The sequence below is a fragment of the Pongo pygmaeus genome, chromosome 8 (genome assembly GCF_028885625.2).
Source record: "Pongo pygmaeus isolate AG05252 chromosome 8, NHGRI_mPonPyg2-v2.0_pri, whole genome shotgun sequence".
NCBI classification, from domain to species: domain Eukaryota; kingdom Metazoa; phylum Chordata; class Mammalia; order Primates; family Hominidae; genus Pongo; species Pongo pygmaeus.
The window spans coordinates 33,999,229-34,022,593 of NC_072381.2; the positions used below are offsets into that span (position 1 = coordinate 33,999,229).

General features: G+C 40.5%; 1 long non-coding RNA gene across 1 annotated transcript in view; it reads left to right on the plus strand.

Annotated features, from left to right (window-relative positions):
* Window positions 1-14,489: 14,489 nt before the first annotated feature.
* The window catches only part of LOC134740144 (uncharacterized), a 93,391-nt gene continuing 84,515 nt past the window's right edge, over window positions 14,490-23,365 (plus strand). The window contains exons 1-2 of the long non-coding RNA XR_010127404.1: window positions 14,490-14,605; window positions 17,493-17,627. This is a non-coding gene — a long non-coding RNA (uncharacterized LOC134740144). The remainder of the gene's footprint in view (window positions 14,606-17,492; window positions 17,628-23,365) is intronic.

The following is a 23,365-nucleotide window of genomic DNA, read 5'->3' on the forward strand; positions in this document are numbered from 1 at the left end:
TTTGATGGGTACAGAGCTTTGAAATATGCAAAGCATCCTGGAGAGTGATTGTACAACATGACTGTACTTAACACTACTGAATTGTATACTTAAAACTGGTTAAGTTGATAAATTTTGTTATGTGTATTTTGCCACAATTTAAAAAAATACCTATTTCCTACTTTGGTACATTGAGAAGACTTAAAAACACTAATAACTCAGAAACAATGAGCACATCTAGTATCAAAATTGTGGTCCATTGGAAATACCAACCAGGTGCTTGGAAAATCATGGATTTGAAACTTGAAATAGGAAATGAATAAGATGGATTGTGTGCGTGTGTGTGTGTGTGTGTGTGTGTGTGTGTGTGTGAAACAAAGAGACTCTTTAAGATTAGTTTGGTTATATTATAAGAACATGAGGCCAGCTTGAAAAGACTCTTCCACTGTCCAAGATGAGAAATGGAACATCTAAGAGGAAAAATGACTGCAATTTATTCAAACACATTAAATTTATAAAAACTCATGAGTTCATTATTTTTAAAAAGTTAAAACACATAGAAAAGGTTTTTTAAAAACCAGTGAACAGGCCAGGTGTGGTGGCTCACACCTGTAATCCCAACACTTTGGGAGGCTGAGGTAGGCGGATCACTTGAGGCCAGGAATTCGAGACCAGCCTGGCCAACATGGTAAAACCCCATCTCTAGAAAAAATACAAAAATTATCTGGGCATGGTGGCACATGTCTGTAATCCCAGCTACTTGGGAGGCTGAGGCAGGAGAATCACTTGACCCCAGGAGGTGGAGGCTGTAGTGAGCTGAGATCACGCCACTGCACTCCAACCTGGGCAACAAAGGAAGACTCTGTCTCAAAGAAAAAAAGAATGAATAAATGAAAATATGAAGAGAAAAAAGGATTTAAGAGACATAACTCTTAAATGCAATAAGTGGAACTTATTTAGATCCTGATTTGAACAAACCAAGTATAAAAAGACATTTATGAGATAATTGGGGGAATTTTGAATATGGACTGGATTTTACATTATATTAATAAATCATTACTTTTTTGCTGGTATTGTGAGTATGTAAGAAAATGTCACAGTTTTTTAGAGAAATAAGGATAAAATGACATGAAAAATGATAAAAATAACCAGAAATCTCAGAGAGATAAGAAGAAAAAGTTGAATGAAGTAACCATGATAAAACATTAATAATTGCTGATCTCGGGTGATAGACATATCATGGTCCATTACATGTGACTCTACTTGTGTGTGTATTTATACATTTTCATAATATGGAGTTAAAATTATATATTACAAATGCTGCATTTTAAATGTACAGAAATTAGGCTGGGCACAGTGGCTCACACCTGTAATCCCAGCACTTTGGGAGGCCAAGGCGGGCGGATCACCTTAGGTCGGTAGTTTGAGACTAGCCTGGCCAATAGAGCAAAACCCCATCTCTACTAAAAATACAAAAATTAGTCGGGTGTGGTGGTGGGCACCTGTAGTCCCAGCTACTCAGGAGGCTGAGGCAGGAGAATTGCTTGAACCTGGGGGATGGAGGTTGCAATGAGCCGAGATTGAGTCACACTGTACTCCAGCCTTGGTGACAGAGCGAGACCCTGTCTCAAAAAGAAAGAAAAATAAATGTACAGAAATTAATACGTACTACATGTCAACATTTCAACAAATAAAATTCCCTTCATATTCCTGAATTTCCTTCTAATCTTGCTCTAACTTTATGCTTTGAATAAATTTGCCCACTCCACTTAATCTTTTCTGTTGTTTTTCTTTAAATTGATGGAAACACTGCATAGTTTAATTATAATTGAACAATTATTGGAGTATACAAACATTAATGAAAATAATACGAAGGGCAATTTACATGCTCTAACTTTAGTTGTCAAAATTACACATTAAAGAAAATATAAATTCATCACTTCATCTCTCCACCTGCCAAACATAAACTTCTAGTAGCAGAAAGTGAATTAGGGGCTATATTTGAAAAATGTACCTACCTCAAAATAACACCCCTTTTTGAGGAGGCAAATTCTTATGCTTATCATTAGAAGTTTATATGCAATGTATTATTATCCTATATGGCAATTTCTGAGTTTCAGAGGAAAAGACTTATTTTACCAAGAACTCTGACTTTTAGTATGAAACAAATATAGCACAGTATCAATAGTACTTTTATGGACATTAAATAATACTTGGTGATTATAATTATATCTTTATAAAATCTACTTTTCTGAAAAAAGAAATGATACGGTATGTGGCATAGACTATGAGGTGTGTTCACACTAGAAAACTGTCCTCTATAAACGTTGAATTTTCCTCTTGATTGAGTGGCTCTGAGTCAACCAGAGAGGTGTAAATGTTTTACAAGAATGAGTCCTAGGTGGTACTGAGAGACTTACTCATTTACAGATAATCTGCATGGATAGTTAATTGTGGAAAACAGAATTAGTATCAAAATCATGTTGGTATGTTGGAAAAGGGATCGGGGGGAAAAAGGCAGAATGGAAAACCCAGAAATGATAAACTATAACATTAATCTAAAATAATTTACATAAACTCAAAATAGGGACCATCTGTCCACAGATTTGATAGAGACAGGTGAACGCTGACAGTATAGAGCCATTGACAAATGTTAGTCTGAAAATGGCATGCTTGTAGACCCCATTAATATAGAAATTGCAGCCAAAGCTTTCTATGGTAATCAAGAATATTCCCAGACCCAAAAACTGCATGGACAACTTACCACTAACTTTGATCTAGCCTCCTAGAAATCCTGTTCGTGCATCCCAAAGTCTATTTTAGAAAAATATTTCTATGTTATATCTTTGGTACCATATAAATTTCCTCTCTATTTTTTTCTTATATTCCTAGTCACCTTTTCCCACCCTTCTAAGCAGTATTAAACTGGGGTAAGGAAAGTGAAATAGAAGCTGCTGGTTTCTGCAAAGTTATGAGGCCTCATATGCCATTGTAAAACATTTGTAAAACATTTACATCTCTCTGGTTGACTCAGAACCACTCATTGAAGAAGAAAATTCAATGTTTATAGAGGACAATTTTCTAGTAAGTGTGAACACACCTCATAGTCTGTGCCACAAGCTATATACCATTTCTTTTTTTTCATTTACCATTTTGACTATTTGAATAGGACCCCGAAGCACCCTGGTGGGCTGAGAACCCTTTCCCAGCCGACGGTATTTTGCAGAACAGCATGATTTGGTGTAAAAGCTTGCACTCTGAAGTCAGACAAACCTGGAATCTCTTTCTGATTTTTAACACCTCCTCTCGGGGCCTTAGCTTTTTCATCTGTTAAATGGAGATAGTGAGAACCTCTTTCTCAGGGTTCTTATGGATAGTAAATTAAATGAAACAATATCTGTAATGCAAAAATTAACTGAAATACTACATGTTATGAAATGATGGTGGTGGTACATATTTTAATTCCTTTCCTTTAAAATACCTTGGGATACCACCAACCTGAGCACCTTGGGTCAGTCTCGCTGGCCTGATTGGGCAGTGACAACTACCCCGGGGCCTTGGTCAGTAACCTTAACACTCAAGACGTTGTTATTTTCTCTGTTGTGTCATTACTGACGGAGCCTTCTAAGAATTCTATCTATAGCACTAATCCCTTCAAAAGAGTTAGACCTGTTTAACTTGGTGATGAGAGTTCAGAGAAGAATCGCAAAGATCAAAGGGCAAAAGAGTAAAAGCTAAGAGAAAAAACTAAAGCCAGTGGACTGACTGAGCCAGGACGGTTGAGAGCTGGTTGCTGATAAGGGCCTTCACATTCTACTGGGCTGTTACTATGTAAAGTAAAGCCACTCAACCGTTTTCACTTTGGCACTGAAAAATATTCAATCTGCCAAGGTGCACCTGGGGACCCACACCCTGCTGATTAAAATTGGCATGGGAGGAGCAGATCTTTAAAGAGACTACACTGGAATTTAATCAAGAAGCTAAAAATAGGATAGAGGAGCAATATAGAAGACAGGAAAACATTAAATTAGGAGTATAACAGTAGTTGTTGCTGTTTGAAGCCAGCCTAAGTTGTGAGGGAAATTTGATTTTCAGAGGAATTAGAAATCACTGGTTGACATTCACAGTTTAGCAGCTACAATTTTCACTAGTCTTAAGCAACTGCAGTAGAAACTGGAGTAATTGGTATCTTTGCTGAGGCACGATCAGGAGTTCTGTAGACGGGTGCTCAGGATCGAGTTAGTAAGCAGACATCTAAAAACAGCCTGAATGTTTTCCTTTAATCACTGAAAACAGCAACTTGAATAAAAGGCAAAAAGCATTATTTTTGTGAAAAATCTCCCACCTCTAGAGGAAAAAAAGTTGAATTTTGGTGCCTGTGATGAGAACAATTTAAAAATGATAGTTCTGATACAGAAAATGGAAGTTTACAACAAATGAAATATCGAAAGGTAAAATTGTTAGTGTGTGTGCGAGGGAGAGAGGTAGTTCTGCAGGGAAGCAAGGAACAGAGCGTGAAATTGTTCAAGTGAGAGATAAAGCTTTAGGGATGGTTCATCAGGTGGCGATTGTGTGTCTATGTACAGAAAACACCAGACACTTGAGGAAAATTAAATGCATTTAGAACACTTTGTCAATGTCAAGTATCTGTAGTAAGGGTGAGGCCAGTGTTCAGTTCTTCCGCTTCACAGTGGAGGAAATGAGGATAAACCCAACCCTTGAATTCTGTTTGAAGAAAACAAAGAATTGTTGAATAGCAATGAGTCTCTGAAGTTTTGGAATAATCATCTCTGGAGATCTTTACAAACAGGCTAGAGTCTTATTTGCCACTCAATAGTTAATTCAAACTTTAAGCCTGAGGAACATGTAAAATGATTTCTCATCCTGCCTAGGACTTTTTGATTTTCAGAAATATATATGCTCTTTACCTTGGGTTATTAAGGAGAAATATTTTTGCTAGCACTAGGCTGGCAGAGCAGAATGTACCTTTTGTCAGATGTTCCAAGAAACATTTAATAATATTACTTGGCATAAAAGATTACACATAGTTGAGGCCACAGCTTTTTTCACAGGATGACTCATCTAAAACAGGCCTACGATGTAAATTAGTAGCAGCACCTCAAGCATAGTAAAAGTCTTGCAGGTGGTCAATCAGGATATATGCAAAAATAGGTGGGAAGGAAATAACTTTTGCTGTTATCCCATTTTGATTAGATTCTAATGTTATCAGTGTCAGGTTGAATACTTGCCCTTCATTTTGAAATTTTGAACTTACTATAACTCATTGAAAATACATTTATTTTTCCTTTTTTTCTGCATATCTAAATCTTACTGTCATTTATATAATAAGAAAATATTGGCCAGGAGCAGTGGCTCACACCTGTAATCCCAACACTTTGGGAGGCTGAGTTGGGAGGATCACTTGAGCCTAGGAGTTCCAGACCACTTGGGGCAACATATTGAGACCTCGTCTCTGCAAAAAAATTTAAGTATTAGCTGGGTGTGGTGGTGCATGCCATCAATCCCAGCTACTCGGGAGGCTGAGGTGATCCTTTGAGCCCAGGAGCTCCGGACTGCAGTGAATGCAGTCTATGATGGCGCCACTGCACTCCAACCTGGGTGACAGAGGGAGACCCTGTCTTGGAAAAAAAAAAGAAAAGAAAGACAGTATTGCAACTATTTACAAGTAGAGCTGCAGCTTAGGTTTGAGCTTGCTGCATTATCAGTGTAGAATTAAAAACATTTTTCAGGCCAGGTGCGGTGGCTCAAGCCTGTAATCCCAGCACTTTGGGAGGCTGAAGCAGGCGGATCACCTGAGGTCAGGAGTTCGAGACCAGCCTCAACATGGAGAAACCCCGTCTCTACTTAAAAAATACAAAATTAGACAGGCGTGGTGGTGCATGCCTGTAATCCCAGCTACTCGGGAGGCTGAGGCAGGAGAATTACTTGAACCTGGGAGGCGGAGGTTGCGGTGAGCCGAGATTGCACCATTGCACTCCAGACTGGGCAACAAGAGCGAAACTCCGTCTCAAAAAAAAAAATTTCATTATAAAATATTTTATTGTGGGTAGTGTTTTCCTAGAATACATTGATATACAATTCCAAACTGTTTTAGCTCATTAGTCCCCAGCATTTCTAGTTACGCATAAAATTCTTTAAAAAATCTTTCATGGATATTATTGTTTGTTCACTTAGAAAGTGTAATCTTCAGTATCATTCTAGTTGTTTTTCTTCTTGAGAGGACTTCTGGACTAGAAATATGTACTAATCACTCTTCTGTTTCCTGATTATGAAACTTGAAAGGGCAGAGAAGTCGTCCCAAAGTGAGGCTGGGAAGGGGGAAATGAGTATGTGAGCCATCCCAAAGACAGGAAATGAAAATGACAGGTAAACTGAAGGCAGGGATGACATCTAGGATGGCTCAAAAGCTAAACAACAGGAGATCTTTCTCCAAGAAAGGACCAAAGGAAAAGCATGAGTTTTTAAAGAATCATTTAGACTTCAAGTCTGTGGTTATGGCTTCAGAACTACCCAAGCACATGTTAGGACCTTGCTAAGTAAGCCCTTTCCATACATTATCTCATTAAATCTTCAAGGTAGACCTTGCCAACCCCATTTTATTTTATTATTTTTTAACTATATTTCTTTGTAGAGACAGGGTTTCACTATTTCATCCACACAGGTCTTGAACTCCTAGGCTCAAGTGATCCTCTCACCTTGGCCTCCCAAAGTGCTGGGATTACAGGCATGAGCCACTGCACCCAGCCACCAACCCGATTTTAGAGAAAAATTTCAACCCACATATGTGCGGCTGAAAGCTCCTACTCACAACCACTTTAGCTGCTTACCTGCTGGCTGCCTTATTCTTTTCTTGTGCTACCTTCCATGTCGTTTCTTTAATGTTCTTTTTCCTCTATTCCAGTTGCTTTAGAAGGTAGAACTTTTCTTCTTCCAGCTCTACACCACTACTTTTATGTACCCTCTGATAATGAAACTGATGTTGCCAATTCGACTAGTAGAAAATGATCAATTCTAGGATATGTTTCATTGCTTTAGACCACATAACCTGTCAATGTATTGATATTTCTTCTCATTGAATTGACTTGTATTGCCTTTTTATTTGACTTTCACATCTTTTTCCTCTAACAGTTTATTTCCATTTGAGATTTTTGAAATTCACCCATAGTCCCATAGATAGTTCTTATCGTTATTTTTTGTAATATAAACATAGACATTGACTCTTCTGGTCTTAAAGCTTGAAACTTGTATTTGTTTTACCTGAGTTCCTTCCCCAAGAAATGACTGTCAGGCCTGGCAAAAAAAAAAAAAAAAAAAGTACCAAAGAACTGGAACTCCCCAGATCACCACATCTAGACAATGGGATAGATGTGGACCCCCCACTCATCATGATTGCTTCCTTGCCCCTTCTGACTTCCTATTTTCTTACACATTGTTACATTTCTTCTCTGCTATATAAACCCTTAGTTTTAGCCAATGGGGAAGATGGATTTCAGACTGAGCTCCCATCTCCTTGGCTGCAGCACCCGATTAAATCCTTCTTCCTTGGCAACTCTTCTCTCAGTCATTGGCTTTCTGTGCCCATAGCAGCAGGAACTAGACCACACCCTTGGTGTTTCGGTTACAATTTCCTATAGAAGTTTTTTCAGGTGCTTCAAATTTGACAGATATTATCTTTCGGATCTGTTTCAGTGTTGTAGTTTTCCCTATCACAGCTGAAAAGTTAAATACTATTTATAGCAGGATTTGTTGTTCTCTGATATACTTTATGGAAAGTGTTTTTAATACTGATTATTGGGTATAGTTTGATATATACTTAAATTTGGTATGAATCTGGATTCTGAGAGCTTTTACTCATGCCTCATGCTGTTTTCATGAGGTGATTTTTTTTTTTTTTTTTTGAGACAGAGTTTCACTCTTGTCACCCAGGCTGGAGTGCAATGGCGCGATCTCAGCTCACCGCAACCTCTGCCTCCCGGGTTCAAGCAGTTCTCCTGCCTCAGCCTCCCAAGTAGCTGGGATTACAGGTGTGTGCCACCATGCCCGGCTAATTTTTGTATTATTAGTAGAGATGGAGTTTCACCATGTTGACCAGGCTGGTCTCAAACTTCTGACCTCAGCTGATCTGCCCACCTTGACCTCCCAAAGTGCTGGGATTACAGATGTGAGCCACCGCACCCGGCCTATGAGGTGATTTTTGCTGATAATTTTGAGGCTATCACTCAGGGTTAGAGTAATTAGACACACCTTAGTGATATTTGCTATCTTCCTTTTTTATATTTTGTTGGTGCTTTAGTTGCAGCTCATGCCAAAATCAATTAAATACCATGAGCAGGGAAACCCTTCCTGTTTCATGTCAGCACCATGATTTAAACACTTAGATTCTCATACAGCCTTTGTATATTGCCTGAAGGATGCTGACATTCACTGTGATGCAGCTGCACTTCCTGACAACCCATCACTGTCTATTACATGAATCATTCTGATGGGTGTCATTACAGGGCATCACTGTGCCCTCTTCTAGCCTTGTAGGGACCTCTATTCATCCCACTCTAGAAGCCAAATGGATGCCAATGCAATAATAGCACTGTTATTAAATAGGCTACTTAAGCAGTATTTTCTCAATTTAATTTGACTGTGCTTTACAGGGAGAGTTACAATCCTGAGCCACAATTAAAATCCTGATCATAAGGTACTCACTTTTTTTAGACAGGAATATTAATGTCTATACTGCTTATTTTTAGTGGCATTCTAGGGTCATGCGTATACTGCGCAAAATAGAACAGTGGGCTGAGAGTTCAGAATGTGCGGGGCTTTGGGATGACTTGTGGCTTGGCCCAGGCTAGTCACTTACCCCTTTTAAGACATCACTGAAAAAAACGGGAGTTCTGGGATATGTCTCCCAAGGGAACAACTGAGCTGCCCAATGGGGTGGGCAGAAAGTTAACCTAGGTGGAACTCATCTATGAATACTTGAGTGTCTACTTCTTACAAATCTGTCTCTTTGTCCCTGTTTCTGACATAGGCATCCTAAGGTGCTCCTAATTTCTCAGTGTTCACAATATACTAGACGCGTAATGTAATAAGCAATCTATTTATATTATTTCACTTGATTTTTGACAACCATCATATGAAATAAATATTAGGGTCCAAGATTATAAATTAGGAACATAGGAAGCAAAAGCTTAGAGTAATGACATTCAAAGTGTGATCTAAGCTGTTAACAATCCACAAATTGGGTTCGGTGTATACTGCTTGGGTGATGGGTGCACCAAAATCTCACAAATCACCGTTAAAAAACTCATGGAACCAAATGCCACCCATTCTCTTTCTTTTTCTTTTTCTTTTTTTTTGAGACGAAGTCTCCCTCTGTTGCCAGGCTGGAGTGCAATGGCGTGATCTCAGCTCACTGCAACTTCCGACTCCCTGGTTCAAGCGATTCTCCTGCCTTAGCCTCCTGAGTAGCGGGGATTACAGGCACGCGCCACCCACGCCCAGGTAATTTTTGCATTTTTAGTACAGACAGGGTTTCACCGTGTTGGCTAGGATGGTCTCGAACTCCTGACATCATGATCCACCCACCTTGGCCTCCCAAAGTGCTGAGATTACAGGCATGAGCCGCTGCACCCGACCCACCCATTCTATTTCTTAAAAAAAAAAGAAAAAAGAAAGCTGTTAACAGTCCACAATGAATTTAGAACAAAACTTGAGAGTATTGAGGAATATTTGTAGCAATTTGGCATTGCTAAGATATTTTTATTGCATTTTGCAAAAGTATTGGTCCATAACAGATGGGAAATAGCAAGAAAGGAAGAACAGAAGAAGTGAAGGAAGGAGAAAAAAGCAGGAACAAAGGTTAAAAAAAAAAACAACAAAAAACCCTGATCCTTCACTGTAGACAGCTTGAGAAACAGGGGCTTAAACCTTTAATGATGAGTCCAAGTTCCACATCAAGCACATTCTAGAACCAAGATTTACACCCTATCCTGGCTTCAAACCCTTGCTCTTTAGCATACCACTCTATTACCTACTTGATAACAGTGATGATAAGTCAAGAAAGAAATAAAACAGCAATTTGATGACTATCATTATCTTCTAAAGATTCAGGAACTCAAACTTCAAAATTTGGGAGACTAAAATAAGAAGAGAGTTTATACCTAAGTCAAGATTCTGGCCTGCAACCATCATCATTATTTATTTATTTATTTATTTTATTATACTTCAAGTTCTAGGGTACATGTGCACAATGTGCAGGTTTGTTATATAGGTATACTGTGCTATGTTGGTTTGCTGTACCCATTAACTCGTCATCTACATTAGGTATTTCTCCTAATGCTATCCCTCCCCCAGCCCTCCACCCAACGACAGGCCCCAGTGTGTGATGTTCCCTGCCCTGTGTCCAGGTGTTCTCATTGTTCAATTCCCACCTATGAGTGAGAACATGCAGTGTTTGGTTTTCTGTCCTTGCTATAGTTTTCTCAGAATGATGGTTTCCAGCTTCATCCATGTCCCTGCAAAGGACATGAACTCATCCTTTTTAATGGCTGCATGGTATTCCATGGTGCATATGTGCCACATTTTCTTAATCCAGTCTATCATTGATGGACATTTGGGTTGGTTCCAAGTCTTTGCTATTATGAATAGTGCTGCAATAAACATACGTGTGCATGTGTCTTTATAGTAGCATGATTTATAATCCTTTGGGTATATGCCCAGTAATGGGATGGCTGGGTCAAATGGTATTTCTAGTTCTAGATCCTTGAGGAATCACCACACTGTCTTCCACAATGGTTGCACTAGTTTACATTCCCACCAACAATGTAAAAGCATTCCTATTTCTCCACATCCTCTCCAGCATCTGTTGTTTCCTGACTTTTTAATGATCACCATTCTAACTGGTATGAGATGGTATCTCATTGTGGTTTTGATTTGCAACATCTTTTTGACTGTCATTATCATGGTTAACATTAATTGGGAGCTAAGACCCAAAAATTGTCCCATGTGCTTCACACGAATTATCCTATAATCCCCAGGATAACCCAGTGAGGCAGTTATGATTTGGCTTTGTAACATCAGGGCCAGGATACAAATCGAGTGTGCTTGACACCGAGCCCTTAACCACTAGGTTATAATTTTCCTGTCTATAATCCATGATAGATTCACAAGAAGGTTTGGCAAGGCACTAGAATTTATTCGTTAATACCAGATGCTGGGTTTGAATTTCATTCTAGAGCTTGTGATCTTGGACCTGTTACTTAACCTCTCTGTGTTTCAGTTATCACTGTAAAATGGGCAGAACAAGACCAGCCTCAAAGGTTTATGGCAAGAATTTAATTTTTAAAAATGCATATTTGCACAGTGCTTGGCACATAGACAGTGCTCCATAAATGGTAGCTACTGGTAATATTAAAATAATAAATCAGTAGTTTTTAGATTAACTCCAGAGTAAAAAAAGAGTGGCATTTGATAGTTTGTGGATTTTGATCCTCAATCATAGATTGTACTAAACTTTGCTTTTCACATTAATGTGTGGCTTTAAGGGGTTCTTTTATATTGTGGAAGAGTGAAATTAACTTAATTCTTCCTATTTGCTGTGATGCCACACTATTTCAAATATTCCCACTTAATTAAATTGCTGCTCCTTTAAGTATTAAAATATGAAGACTTCAGTAAACATCAGGAAGGTCTTAATTCGGGGAAAGGAAACTATCATCTATGTGCGTTTCATTAATTATCAAGATTACCAAGATTTATGACTTGCATTTTAAGAATGTAAGTTCCAGGCCAGGCGCGGTGGCTCACGCCTGTAATCTCAGCACTTTGGGAGGCAGAGGTGGGCGGATCACTTGGGGCCAGGAGTTCGAGACCAGCTTGGCCAATATGCTGAAACCCCATTTCTACTAAAAATACAAAAATTACCCAGTCGTGGTAGCACACGCCTGTAATCGCAGCTACTAGGGAGGCTGAGGTAGGAGAATTGCTTGAACCCGGGAGGTGGAGGTTGCAGTGAGCCGAGATCGCGCCAGTGCACTCCAGCCTGGGTGACACAGCAAGACTCCGTCTCAAAAAAAAAAAAAAAAAAAAATTAAAAAAGAATGTAAGTTTCAGAAAGCAAGAATATTTGCTTGTTTTGTTCCACAATGCCTAAAACGGTGTCTAGTGCTCAGTAGGTAGTCAATATATCTGTTGAATAAATGCATCTTATTGGATAACTCAGTCACAGCAATGCATTCTTCTTTGAATTGGATTTAAGTTTGCCTTTTAAAAAGTGTATCTTTTTAAGAAAATTAACGTTTGCTCTTTCTCTGCTAAGAAAAATCAGCTTTACTACACTGGAGGTGGGACCGAGGGAAGGAAACAAAGGCATTCTGTATTCACCTGCATGAAGCAGAAAAGCCAGCCCGAAGCTACTGGCTGAGCTTCTGCCCTAGGTGCGTCTCCTGCGTGCAGCGTTGCTGCAAGGCCTGGCAGCTTCTAGGAGCCTACACCTCTGTCATCGCCTTCGGGGAGGGATAGGGCTAGGAGCTCTGTGCGGAACCGCGTCCAGCCACCGAGTCACTGACACATCACGATGAGTCAGGTGCTCTGTGCACCGGGCGGATTTGTCAGATCCGCTGCTGCATCACGGCTCGACAGGGCTCTCTGGGTTCTCAGTGCCGTCCTAGGTCTGCAATGCAGTGCGAGAGAGGAGGAATATGGGCTTGTGGGGGCAGGGGCAGCGCCCCGACTCCTCCCGGGGCAGGACTCTCAGAAACGCAGGAAGCGATGACGCTGCTCAGATAAACCCTGGCGTCTGCGCTGGCGTCCCGGCCAGGAGCTCCTCTGCCACGGACTCTTCTCGGCGCGCCTGCCGTTTCTGCCTCCGTTATCTATTTACCGACCTCTCATCTCCCCCGAAGATGTTCTCAGTTCTCAGCAGTCAGTGCTTCTCCTCCAGCTTCACTGACCTTTTTGTGGGGGTAATAAACTAAAGAAAGAAGTCGATGTTTGAGTAGATAAAATGTGTTATGCCAGTGCCCTGGGAATCCGATACAGCTGGCCCAGGAGGGGCCTGGGGTTCTGCTTTGTTTTGTCTTCAGATAGTGTCTAGCTCTCTTGTCAGGCTGGAGTGCAGTGGTGAGCCTAACTCACTGCAGCCTCTACCTCCCCGGCTCTAGTGATCTTCCTGCCTCAGCCTCCCGATTAGCCGCAACTACAGGTGCCTGCCACTGCGCCCAGAAATATTTCTTATAGGGGTCTTGCTGTGTTGCCCAGGCCGGTCTCAAACTCTTGGACTCCGGGGATCTTCCCACGTCGGCCTACAGAGTAGCTGGGATTACAGATGTGCCACCGTGCCCAGCTACGTCTATTCTTGAAGGCTGTCGATGTCATTTCCATGGGCAGCCAAGCTTCCCCGTCACCAGACTAGATGATTTCCAAGAGCCCTTCCCACTCTAAAATTCTATGAACAATGATATTTTTTTCCCAACCTAGTCCCTTTGAGCCAAGAAAGGAACTCATTTATTGTATTAATTTAGACAAACCTACAAAGGTAGAAAGATTCTTATAATTTTATTTCATTAAAAATGAAATGTTTATATGCCTGTTTTTAAAGCAGGGTCACCTGGGAAAGTACAGAGCTGTTTACACTTAAATTCCCATGTGTAAGGGGGATATTCTATGCCTCAACTTCCAAAGTGAACAAAGTCCTAATTCGGAGCCCATTGCTCTGCGGCCTCTCATGCCCTGGTAGGGCCAGGGCCCCAGGGAATAGGACCTGGCTGCTGGGTCAGCAATGTTTGAAGGCTTCCATTTTATTTGCAGCCACAGCCAGCCAAGTTCATTGTGAGCAGCACTTCCTGCCTTGTTTGTGAGCTGCAGGCTGCATCAGGAAATAAAGTTTGTAAAATTACATTCTCTGGCTGAGCCTAGCCCTTTGTTGAAATAGCCATATTATCTATGACGACAGTGACAAGGCCAAAGGTGAGAAAATCTACATGAATTATTCCCTCAAAAGTATTCAGATAAGGGCAGAAAAGACCAGATGTTTCCTTTCTAAGTGACAAAGGGCTTGAGAATAAGAGGTAGGAAGAACAACTTGAAAGATTCACTTGGGCTTCTTTCTCAGTACCTAAGAATATTACTAAGTTCCCTAAAAGCATTGCACCCCTGGATTCTAGTCTGTTTTATTTTTTTGAGACAGGGTCTTGCTCTGTCTCCTAGGCTGGAGTGCAGTGGCATGATCACAGCACACTGCTGCCTCGAACTCCTAGGTTCAAGTGATCCTCTCACCTTGGCCTCCCAAAATTCTGGGGGTACAAGAATGAGTCACCATGCCTGGCCATCCCTGGATTCTAGATCAGGGCCTGGCACATAATAGATGTTCAGTAAATATTAAACAGATGTATGAATCAGACAGTCCTGGTCATCTATGTATCTTTATCTACTGAGAGTTTCGTGGGTTTTTTTGTTTATTTTTTTGAGACAGAATCTCACTCTGTAGTCACCCAGGCTGGAGTGCAGTGGTGCGATCTTGGCTCACTGCAACCTCCACCTCCCAGATGCAAGCGATTCTTGTGCCTCAGCCTCCCGAGTAGCTGGGATTAAAGGCATGCGCCACCACGCCCAGGTAATTTTTGTATTTTTAGTACAGACAGGGTTTTGCCATGTTGGCCTGACTGGTCTCGAACTCCTGGCCTTAAGTGATCTGCCTACTGAAAGCTATTTCAAGAAAAACTACTAAATTATAAGCTCCTGAAGGCAGAGATTGGGTCCTTATAGGACCTGGCAAAATTATCAGCAAAGGTTTCTTGAAATGAATTTGCCAAGAGCTCTTCTAGACAGGGGGAAAGTGAGGAAACATAAAAGCTAATAATAAAGATTGGAAAAGGACATATGTATGTATTGGACAAATCTAGCATTTCTTGAAAATTCATGTATTGATTCATTGATGACATATAAGCAAAGATAAAGTCATCTTCAACCGTAAATGTTAATACTTATTCAGTAAGAGAAACAGCATGACTCAAGTCAATGGATTTAGGGACATTAATTTGGCAGTTTTAGGGCAAAATTCTAAGTGGTTGATGATAGTGAAAAATTGAATTGCCTTAAATGCCTAACAGTAGGGAACTTGTTAAATAAACTATGATGCTTTCATGCAATTATGTTTTCAGATAAAATCATGTTTTCAAAAACTATATATGGACATGGAGAAATTTAAATGTGTTAAGTCAAAAAGATATGGTGGCAGAAACTGTTGACTTCCTACCCATACCACTTCTCTTCTCCTTCCTAACACCTCTTAATTTTGGTGGGCTTTCTATTCTCTGCACAGCAGTGTGCTTCAGGGGAGGCAGTCGCCAGCCCTGCCCTGGGGAGTGAATCATCAGTGAGTGGTGAATGTGAATTCCCCTGGCTAGTGATCTTCTGAGTCCGGGGAGTATGATTCATTCCAGGCCAGTGAGGTGGATGAGAGTGGAGAGGCTTCTGGAAAAGCTTCCCTCTATCTTTAAAAGCAGGAAACAAAGTCATGCTTCCATTAAATGTTAGACTCTACATGTGATAAAGCCACCATGCAGCCAGGCCTGAGGCTGAGCTGACAGGCCTGGCAATGTGGAAAAATGCAAAGGCCCCAGCTGATTGATCTGCTGATCTGTTGACTTATTAGCCTTGGAGGCTGCAGGTCAGTGACCAAGAGGCAGTTCACCAAACACCCACCCACTGCAAATCAGTTTCCACTACGGCTGATTTGCTGGATTTACTCGCTTCTTTTAACTATTTAGATATTATTGACTGATTTTCATTTTGTCTTCATAATAGCATTTAAGGAATATTAAAATTGTCTCAATCCTAGTTCATTATTGAGTAACTGAAGACTGACTTTTGATGAGTTGTCCAGCTAAATAACTCATCTTATTTCCAAACTTATTATATGAGCTAATTGTTTCTTATAGTTTAAACCAATTGCATATTGAGTCCAGGTTTTCTCTTAATTACAACTAAAAGTATACTAATGGGATACGTGTAGAATAAGAGAAAGAGAGAAATTGGGGGGTGGGGAGAGAGAGAAAGAATGAATTATTTCCAGGTTGTAGGATTGGGAATATAGCTGATTTATGCCATTACTGTATATTCATCTTTGTATTTCTCTATTTTCTAAATTTTCTGTAATGAACATATATTGCTATTATGAACAAAGTGGAAAGTTGTTCTTTGTTTTGAGACAGAGTCTTGCTCTGTTGCCCAGGCTGGAGTGCTGTTGCTCAATCTGGGCTCACTGCAACCTCCACCTCCCTGGTTCAAGTGATTCTCATGCCTCAGCCTCCTGAGTAGCTGGGATTACGTGCATGCCACCACACCCAGCTAATTTTTGTATTTTTAAGTAGAGACAGGATTTTGCCATGTTGCCCAGGCTGGTCTCAAACTCCTGGCCTCAAGGGATTCGTCCTCCTCAGCTTCCCAAAGTGCTGGGATTACAGGCGTGAGCCTCCACCAGCCCTGAAAGTTGTTCTTAAAAACTGGTTTGAGGGCTATAAAAGGTATGAGTGCTAATCTCAGAGGACTGCAGAATCATTGAGAACTGACATCTACAGCTTAATAAAGTGGTGGCTGGGCTGGTGAGGCTTCACAAACAAGGAGTAATTGAATTAATTCTAGAAGACTGAGTATGTGTAGGATGAGTAGGAAGAGGTGAGGCTTAGGACCTCTCGATCCATTGTTTGTGATTTGGTGGGGGAGGACTGAAAGGCCATATTTACAATATTTAGACCAGGCGTGGTGGCTCATGCCTGTAATCCCACCACTTTGGGAGGCCAAGGTGGGCAGATCACGAGGTCAGGAGTTAGAGACCGGCCTGGCCAACATGGCGAATCCCCGTATCTACTAAAATACAATAAATTAGCCAGGCATGGTGGCGGGTGCCTGTAATCCCAGGTACTCGGGAGGCTGAGGCAGGAGAATTGCTTGAACATGGGAGGCGGAGGTTGCAGTGAGCCAAGATCGTGCCATTGCACTCCAGCCTGGGTGACGAGAGCAAGATTGTATCACAAAAAAAAAAAAAAAAAAAAAAAGCCACAATATTTATTGTCTCTTCCATGCATGATGCTTTACAAATATGCCATCTCCTTTCATCATCACAATTGTGAAAGTAGGTAGTATTATCTTCATTTTGTAGAGGTAAAAAGTGAAGCTCAAACGTGCACAGAAGTAATAAATATTGGACCTGTGATTTTAATGCACAGCTGGCATTAAACGTCGTGTGCAACACCCCTCACAGATGAGCTTACTGGAAGTGAAAATCAGAACATCAGAGCCAAAGAAAGGATTCTGACAAAAAGCTGTTGTGATTGTAAGTGACAGGAACCCAACTCGAAGTACTTAAGCAAAAATGGGAATTTATTGCCTTAGGTAGCTAGAAAGGAATGGAGTGAAACCAGCAAAAGGCTTGACTGTGCCTGGGGTGAAGGAAGGTGTAGACTGTACAAGAGGTATTGAAGCATCTTTTTCCACCTTAGGAGACAGCTTCCCAAGGCTGGAAAGAGGGGAGGGCGAAACATGCCTCCAGCATACCACTGCCCACCTCCTGTGACCTCTGCAGCAAAACCTGAAGTCCCAAAGAGGCAGCTTCTCAAAGTAAAAGTGGAATGAAGGTCAGGTTGGTCTAAAAACCCATCCAACAATTTGTGGAAAGGGTTTACATCATTTTGTTATTTACATGTCATTGCTTTTTGCATCATATTGTTTGTCCTTACAAAACAAATCTGGACACAGCAAGTTGTTCATTCGCAGAGAAAGAAACCTTACTCACACTTCCTGTCATCCAGCAGCAAAGAATACCGATCACAGAGTGACCTTTAAGTGTAAGGCTTTAATGAGTATTAAGCTGAATGCCTGTTTTCCAACGTGGTGCAAAATATTTATATTTTAGAAATTGTGATTTTTAACATTACTGCAAGAAAGAGGGTCTTCTATTTCCTTTTACCTCTATTTAGTCCCTAGATTGAGTTGGCAATTTTTTTCTACAAAGGACCAAATTGTAAATATCTTTGACTTTGCAAACCATGTGATCTCTGTTGCAACTGCTCAACTGCCTTTGTCTTGCAAAAGCAGCTGTGGATGATATGTATGCAAATGAACATGGCTGTGTTCCAATAAAACTTTATTTTCAAAACCAGGAAGTCAGCCAGATTTTGTTTACAGGTCTTGGTTTGCCCTAGATCACTGTTTTTCCCCCTCAGTTTAAAATCATCATTTTTTTGTTGGTTTTAAACCCATGCCAGAGCAAGTGAACTTCACAATTTTCTATGGGTATACTATGTTTTAGTTGTTTGGATGATTGTCCAAAGAATCAGTCTACAATAGGAATTATTGTTACCTGTTTTGTGTTTCTGTTGGTTCCAGAGAGGAATAATCTTATCAAGTCATGTAGATTAAAAAATTAAAATTAGTAAAACTATAGCAATAGAAAAATAAATTTAATGTTTTTAAACCTTGCATTTAAAAGGTAAATTTGGCTGGGGGTGGTGACTCACACCTGTAATCCCAGCATTTTGGGAGGCTGAGGCCGCTGGATCACTTGAGCCCAGGAGTTCAAGACCAGCCTGAGCAACATGGCGATACCCCATCTCTACAAAAAATACAAAAATTAGCTGGGCATGGTGGCGCACACCTGTAGCTACCTTGGGGGGCTGAGGTGGGAGGACCCCTTGAGCCCGGGAAGTCAAGGCTGCAGTGAGCCGAGATGGTGCCACTGCACTCCAGCCTGGGCGATAGGGTGAGACCTTGTCTCAAAAATAAATAAATAAATAAAATAAAAGGTAAATTTGATTAAGAAAAAGAAAGATGCAAAGTGAACTGTGAGTAGATGGAGGGTTCATAAATTTGGGAGACCAATAAATATTTTCCTCACTGTGGTGGGGAAATTGATAGGTGAAATAATAGAGTAGCTGTTATTTTAAGTCTGTAGGAATTTTTGCCCAATGACAAGTGTGGAATTCAAAACCCGTTTACAGGTTGTGCCTGACTAGTTTTCTTTTTCTTTTCTGATTAATAACAATGTATTATTATATGTTTAAAAAATCTGGACTTACATAGCATTTTAATAATTGTTCATGTACAGCATTAAATGCACAACTATCTTATTTAAACTTAAAAAGAAACTCCATTTTGGTGATAGCTATTATCATCTCTTATAGCATGACTAAAAAATATCCTCAGAAATATAAGCCTACCTCACATGTACATGGTAACCTTGGAAATTAGGGTGTGTTGGCATTATTATTCTTACTTTCAGATATAAAACAACATGGAGACTGATTTTTCCCAAGTCGTATATCTAGTGACCTGCAGATTTTTGGACCCCAAGTCCACATTCTTATACTACGCCACAGTTACCAAATTGCCTTTGTTGACACGTAGACTTTTCAATTTGCAATTGCTTTACACATTAAAAAAAATTGTGAATAAAAGAACAAACTATTTCAGTTTCCAGTTGCAACTTAGAGAACAATTAAATAATAACAAAAACATAGTATGTGTTTTGGGTGTATCACTTAAATCAGTAGAATAAAGGGGTAGAAATAAATATGTATGTGGAATTTTTCTTCTTTTCTTTTTCTTTCTTTTTTTTTTTAAAATTTGAGATAAGGTCTTGCTCTGACACTCAGGCTGGAGTGTAGTAGTGCCATCACTGCTCACTGCAGCCTCAACCTCCCAGCCTCAAGTGATCCTCCCACCTCAGCCTCCGGAGTAGCTAGGACTACAGGCACGTCTGCAACCATGCCTGGCTAATTTTTTTTGTATTTCTTGTAGAGTCTGGGTTTTGCCATGTTGCCCGGCCTGGTCTCGAACTCCTGGCCTCAAGTCTCTGGCTCAGCCTTCCAAAGTGCCAGGATAACAGGCGTGAACCATGACACCCAGCTTGCTTTGTGTACTTCTAGGGGCTCAGGTGAACCACATGAGTTCCTGGATGTGCTTCCATGTTTCACAGTGAATTCATGTTTTTGGCCCAATCATGACCATTTAGACTGTTTAATCCATCAGTGGACATTTGGGTTGTCTCCACCTTTTGGCTATTGTGAATGATGCTGCTATGAACATGGATGTAGAAATATCTGCTTGAACCCCTGCTTTCAATTCTTTTGGGAATATACCCAGAAGTGCCATTGCTGGAGCTATGATAATTCTGTTTAACTTTCTGAAGAACTGCCACACTGTTTTTTTGTTTGTTTTGTTTTTGTTTCTTGAGACAGAGTCTGGCTCTGTCACCCCGGCTGGAGTGCAGTGACGCCATCTCGGCTCACTGCAACCTCTGTCTACCACGTACAAGTGATTTTCCTGCCTCAGCCTCCCCAGTAGGTGGGACTACAGGCGCGCTTCACCTCACCCAGATAATTTTTGTAGTTTTAGTAGAGACGGGGTTTCACCATGTTGCCCAAGTTGGTCTCGATCTCCTGGGGTCAAGCCATCCACCCGCTTTGGCCTCTCAAAATGCTGGGATTACAGGTGTGAGCCACCGTGCCCAGCCTGCCATACTGTTTTTTGTTGTTGTTTTTGCTGTTGTTTGCAGTGGCTGCACCATTTTACATTTTCACCAGCAATGCACAAGGGTACTGATTTCTCTACATCCTCCTCAACACTTGCTCTTCTCTGTTTTGTTTGTTATTTTTTCTTAAGAGTTGCCATTCTAAGGGTATGACCTAATTAGTTTTTAACTGGTTGAGAAGATGAAGAAAAAAGAGAGCAAATGAGCATGAGAATCCAGTAACAACCAAGCAGAACTAAAGACTCAAGACTTTCTATAAGCAGCCATGGACTATCCCTTTGCCTTGGCCTGTTATAGTTATTCCTGAAGCAGTGAGATCTCAATACACTAATAAGAAAACAGAGGCACACACCAGTTATGTTTTATGTCAACTAGGTTATGACTTCAAACTGTTATTCTCTGGAGTCATAAATAGAGCCTTTGGGTGAAATGACCTTATAAAAAGTCTTTTGGATACAATGTTAACTATTTTTTTGCATAGAATCCAGGATCACTTCCCAAATCCCTCTCCTTCATAAAGCATACTCTTTCTGAATATATACAGCAATTTGTATATAATTCCAAATATATATGGCAGTTTAAGAACATACAATAAGATCAAAGAATTCAGAAAAAAATAGAGGAAACTTAAGCATTTAGATCAGGATTATCACATGTGAATTGATATTACTTTATACTATTTTTCTCCAAAATCAGTGGAAACTCCCCAATTCCAGCATTTGTTAAGAGTACAGTATTTAATCATTCCTTAAGTGCTCCCTTCCACTGCCCTCCCTGACACCTAAGCACACCCTTGGGCTCCCATGTCCTCAAAGTGCCATCTGCCTGACTACCAGACCTGAGAGAGAACAGTACTCATATCAGAACAATTTAACCTTGCTATTGTTTCTCACTGACAAATGGAGTTTTGCTGCGTATTTGTCATCCTCTGACAACAGATGGTGCTGGTCTACTTCACAGCAATTCTGCTCCATCCTGGTGCCCTCATAATCTTCTTATAGGGAACAAGCTTAGCTGTCTGTGCTCCCAGCTCAAGTTCTCTCTTCAATGAATACAACCATGCTCAGCAATTGCTCCCAGGACATAGACACTATACTTATCAGAATAGCTGCATTTGGAAGAACTTTTATAATAGCATCAGTTTTGTGCTAGTCCAAACCAGCTCTGTTCCACAAATTCTGGAAACTGGACTTTAGTCTTCGTTACCAGTTTGGACACCCATTTCCTCAAGATAGTTTTTGAAATAGGCTTTATTTTTTAGAGCAGTTTCAGGTTCATAGCAAAATCAAGCAGAAAGTAGAGAGTTCCCATCTAGTGGTATACAGAATAGTTTACTGCTCCCAGAATCTATGTGCTGCTTATTCTTTCTCCCTCCCCACTATCTCCTGATCTTTTTATCTCTTTACAGTTCTGCCTTTCCTAGAATGTTGTGAAATTGCAATTATATGGTATTTAGCTTTTTTCGACTGGCTGCCTTCACTTAACATATGTATTTAAGTTTCTTCCATGTCCTTGTTTCTTGAAACAGGATCTCTCTCTGTCACCCAGGCTGGAGTGTAGTGCCATGTTCTTGGCTCACTGCAACCTCCACCTCCTGGGTTCAAGCAATTCTCCTTCCTCAGCCTCCTGAGTAGCTGGGACTACAGGCGTGCACCACCACGCCCGGCTAATTTTTGTATTTTTAGTAGAGATGGGGTTTCATCATGTTGGCCAGGCTGGTCTTGAACTCCTGGCCTCAAGTGATTCACCCATCTCATCTTCCCAAAGTGCTGTGATTACAGGCATGAGCCACTGCACCCAGCTTGATAACTCATTTTTTTTGGTGTTTGTGGACCTAAGTTTTAAACTTATTTGGGTAAATTCCAAGGAGTGCAATTGCTGGAATGTATGGTAAGAGTATGTTTAGTTTTCTAAGAAACTTCCAAACTGTCTTCCAAAGCAGCTGTACCATTTTGTATTCCTACCAGCAAGGAATGAAAGTTCCTGCTGCTTCATATCCTTACCAGCATTTAGAGTTATCTGTATTCTGAGTTTTGGTCATTCTAATAAGTGTATAATGGTATCTCACTATTGTTTTTGGCAATTGACTAATGAAATTTGATGTTAAGCATCTTTAATATGTTTATTGGCCTTCCATATATCTTCTATGGTGAGGTATCTATTTGGATCTTTTGCCTATTTTTTTAACTAGGTTGTCTATTAGTCCATTCTCACATGCTAATAGAAACATACCTGACACTGGGTAATTTGTAAAGGAAAAAAGTTTAATTGACTCACAGTTCAGCATGGCTGGGGAGACCTCACAATCATGGCAGAAGGCGAAGGAGGAGCAAAGGCACATATTACATGGCGGCAGGCAAAAGGCATGTCTTACGTGGCAGCAGGCAGGAGAGTATGTGCACAGAAACTCCCCTTTATAAAACCATTAGCTCTTGGGAGATTTATTCACTATCTCGAGAGCAGCACAGGAAAGACTTGCTCCCATGATTCAATTACCTCCCACCCGGTCCCTCCCGCAACATGTGGGAATTATGGGAGCTACAATTCAAGATAAGATTTGGGTGGGGACACAGCCAAACCATATCAGGTTGTTTGTTTTCTTATTGTTGAGTTCCAAGAGTTCCTTGTATACATATTTTGGATGGCAGTCCTTTATCAGATAGGTCTTTGCAATTACTTTTCTCCCAGTCTGTTGCTTATTGCCTTCTCTCTACAGTGTCTTTTGCAGAGACCTCAGGATAATTTTATTTCTGGAAACTCACATTTCTTCTATGCCACTGGGCCTTAGTCTGGACCAAAATTACTCTGTTTTAAAATTCCTTCCCCAGAGACTGCATTCTTCTT